Genomic DNA, 4410 nt, shown 5'->3' on the forward strand with positions numbered 1-4410 from the left:
GGGCTGGGGATGCGGCTCAGTGGTAAAGTGCTTGACTGGCATGCATAAAGCCCTAGGTTTGCTCCCCAGTACCAACAAAATAAAATGCAGTAGCATACCTATTCAAATTGTTGACTTACATACTTAGAAAATGCAATAAAAACCATTAACAAGACTGCACAGACGGTATGAAGTAACTGAATAAAGACTAACTCCAATAAAAGAGGCAAATTTCAAAAATAAGTAAAATGAAATGATTAAAGTACTCACTACATACACTCTAAATTAAATGCCAACCAAGCAAATAAAAAACTTAGATAATATCTGTTTAATCAGAAAAATCCAACAATCCATGAGATTACACAATGATATGTTTTTTATTTATACCATGAAAGAAGGAGGAGGTTAATAGCTTTGTAACCACAGTTTACTGAAACCTCAAGAATGTAAACACTCTACAAGATGAACCTTCTTGATCCACGGCATTCACAACTGGCACTGGGCAGATTTTCTGGGGAGTGACAGTGACCAAGTTATATTGTCATATTGTGTGCATGTATGAATATGTAACAACAAACACCAACATTGTGTACAACTATAAAGCACCAATTTTGAAAAATGTGAAAAAAGGAAAAGAGGCAGATTTTCACAAATTAGAAACAAGAGTGAAAGTCAACATAAATCTTACTTTCATTTGCTCAAACGCTAATGTTCCATTTACAGCAACCAGATGAATGTTTCTAAATCTTGCCCAACTACCCTAAAACAAAAGCTACTATCCCGATGGTCATAGTTATCATTTCCACATGGAAAGAGAGCAAGAACACAAATACCATCACACAAATACTGCTCCACAAACAGGCAACAACGTCAACAGATGAAAACAAATAATGCAAAGGGCTTTTTCTATACTATTTTTTTTCACATCAGTAACCTGCTTTATTAACACATAAACTGCAACACTGACTTGAACTTTGTAGCCAATTAACAACCCCAAAAATATCAACTGCTCAGGTACCCCCCAAGAGACTCTTCCCCCTGCTGCAGAGAATAGTAGGGTGAGAGCAGAGGACTACTCCTCAAAGAAGACCATAGGGAACCTCTCTGTATCCTCTCCATGCTGTGGCTCCCCTTGCTCCTTGGACTCTCTTTCAATATCTTCCATGAGTTGCTCCAGGTCCAGGTCACTGGAAGCTTCATCTTCAGCGGGGATACTTTCAGCCTCCTTAGTGGGTGGTTTCTGGGGTCTAGGCTCTTCTTTGCCCTTCAAGGGACAGGCCGTGTGATGAGCTGGTGGGGTCAAGCCCTTTGGCATCATTCTAACTTCTTTTTCCTGAGACAAGTTGGTTGCTGAGGCCTTGGTTTGGGGAACTTGAATTTTTTTCTTAAGGCCTGGCTGGTCCTGATCTTAATTCCTTGGTCCTTCTTTCCATCCCGTTATGGGTACAGGAGGCACTATGGATTCACTGCCCAGAGGTCTTTTCACTATCTTCTTTTTCAGGGTCCTGTCTTGTCCATCTGCCATGCGTCTTGCCTTGGGCTTTTTTGAATGTGTTTTGGTTCAGGCAAAGTTGGGTCTCTCTTCTCTTCTTTCTCCTCCTCTATCTCTGATTCCTCCTCTTCTTTTTCCAAGTAGGACACTGAGCTGTTAGCCACAGAAAGAATTAGGTCTTTTCCATCCCCACTGCTGTCAGATCCACTGTAACAGCTCCAGAAACCAAATAAGTTGACCCGCTCCCCAATGTTGATCTGTTCTGCCTTCTGAGCCATCATGAGGGCTACCACCAGTTTCTGGCTGTAGTCCTTATTCCTGTACTTTTTCACTCCTGCTAGCTCCAGGGACAGCTCCTGGAATTCTTTAGCATGTAGACTGGGATTCAAGCACGAGAAACTATTTCTCAAAAAAATGTCATGTAGTATTTAGAAGGCAGAGAATCTAGATGAGAAGCGAAGAGAAAATATTCCCCCAGGTCAGGATCAGATTCGACCATGCCTGGCCACCAGGGGTAACCATTCTGCTTGGCACAGATGATGGATCCTGGGACATAGGAGGCATAGGCCACATCACTCTCACGCCCTGTCCAGATCTCCTCAGGAATATCACAGCAATTATAATCCAAGTCTGTATTCTGGTCACAAGACCAATTATCTGGGAGAATTGAAGGGTCAATGTTCCCACGCAGCCGCTTCCATTTCTCACAGTTTGGAGAGGAACACTGGACCCAAACTAAACATTGACCAAAACCACTTTCTTCCCCTTTTTGATGACCTCTGATCTGAGAATCACTCCGAATCATTTTCTCTGGTTGGTCTTTCTCTCTGCACTCATGCCCACCTTGAACTTTCTCCATTTTTTCATCATGAGCTTCCCTCTTTCTTTTACTTAAGGAAAGTCTATTAAATTTCTTCTCAGAGGGTGCAGGAACCAGCTGGGCCGATTTAGATATTCGTATCTCTGGGACATCTTCTACAGAGGCTGAAGTCTCTGTAGTATGAGGTACCATTTTCCTCTCTCCAACAGCATTATCATTATCAGTAGCAGAAGCAATGCCTGGTTCTTTGTCTGACTGGGAATCGGTCTGAACACAGGAAGTCTCTGCAAAATTAAGACTAGATCCCATCTCCAAGCACTCCTGAAGGGACTTCTGAAGCACAATCTGGACAATCTCTTCAAATTCTGCATTGATAAGACTTGATTTTCCCTTTTCCTTCTTCTGTGCTGGCTTGTCTTGAGCCTTTCCTTTTTTCTCCTGACCAACTCTTGGACCATCCTCTGTAGCTGCTTCTCCTACTTTTCTAACCTGGCTTTTGGTGGGCTTGCCTTGGCTTCTGCCACTTGAGAACTGATCCCCAGGGTCTCTTCTCTGTGTGAGTTGGGGCCACGCGGTATCATGCTATGCAATTTTTGTGTAGGTGGGGCAAAGGTTTTCTTTGATCCCTTTCCACATTCTTCTTTCTTCTGCAATGTTGTCATCATTCAGCTGAGAAACACAGCTTTCTTTGCCTCTTCTGGGGAAGACCTGAAAGCGATGAGCACAGCATGCCACAGCCGTGACTCTTGTATGATTTCTTACTCAGGGTTTAGGCCAATATGGTAATATGGGGCAACTTAGCCTTCTCTACTTTCTCCTGGTTTCCACATAGTTTTGACAATGAACAAGGAAGTGAACTTGTATAATACATGAGAATAATGGAAGAATTGTTAGACTATACCCTATTTTTCACAAACATACCACAATAATATGTCAAAAGAGGCACTTTTTAAAATACAGTTTTGGAAATCATGAGAGACTCTTTAATATTAGCACTGACCCAATGGGATAGCTCTTTGAAAAATTGAAGATTTCCAATTTAAACAAACCAGAATATTCTGAAGAAATTTTAAATATTCAAAGAAATTTTAACTGACCTTTAAAAAGGAAATGTACTAGTCAAAACTGAGAAAGAATCTACATATATTTTTAAAGTCTATAAGAATTCTGTGGTTAAGCGAGGAGGCTAAGGCTAAGGGGTGGGTGAAATCACAAGTTCCAAGTCCAGTCTGAGCAAGTTAGCAAGGCCTGTCTCAAAATAAAAAAATAAAAAAAAAAAACAGAGGGCTGGGAATGCAGCTCAGTGGTAAAGTATTTGTCTATCTTGCAAAAGACCCTGGATTCAATCCTCAACCTGACCAAAAAAAAGTTTACAGAAAAATCATCCAGATGAATTCAAGATGTTTAAAAAATATTTTAAAAGGTCCTAAATTACACTCTTTCGAATTTTCACATCTACTGAAGCTTGATTTAAAACTGACTAGTTATGGAAAGACAATTTAAAAATTACCTTTTCCAATCAGAAATTGGGACACATGCCAGAAGATCCAGCTACTCTAGAGGCTGAGGCAAGAGGATAAACATTCAAGGTCAGCCTGGGCAACTCAGTAAAAGCCTCAAAAATACAAAGGGCTGGGGGATGTAACAGAGTGGTAGAGGACCCTAGGTTCAATCATAAATATCACAAAAAAGGGGGGGGGAAGGGTGAAGAATGGCAGGGTGGGGTAGTGCATGCCTGTAATTCTCAAGAGACTCAGGAGACTGAGACAGGAAGATCTTGAGATCAAAGCCAGCCTCAGACCCTAAGCAACTCAGTGAGAAACCTGTCTTTAAATAAAATACAAAAAAGGGCAGGGGTCATGATTCGGTGGTTAAGTGCCCCTGGGTTCAATCCCTGGTACCAAAACAGGCGGGTGGACCAATGGTACAGAATAGAGGACACAGAGACTAATCCATAAAGTTACAACTATCTTATATTTGATAAAGGGGCTAAAAGCATGCAATGGAGGAAGGATAGCATCTTCAACAAATGGTGTTGGGAAAACTGGAAATCCATATGCAACAAAATGAAACTGAATCCCCTCCTCTCGCCATGCACAAAAGTTAACTCAAAGTGGAT

At 41.4% G+C, this 4410-nt stretch overlaps 1 pseudogene; it reads right to left on the reverse strand.

Moving 5' to 3' along the window:
- Positions 1–6: 6 nt before the first annotated feature.
- Positions 7–3937, reverse strand: LOC107134523 (annotated as a pseudogene).
- Positions 3938–4410: the final 473 nt, after the last annotated feature.

The sequence above is a fragment of the Marmota marmota genome, unplaced genomic scaffold, assembly GCF_001458135.2.
Source record: "Marmota marmota marmota unplaced genomic scaffold, marMar, whole genome shotgun sequence".
In the NCBI taxonomy this organism is placed as follows: domain Eukaryota; kingdom Metazoa; phylum Chordata; class Mammalia; order Rodentia; family Sciuridae; genus Marmota; species Marmota marmota.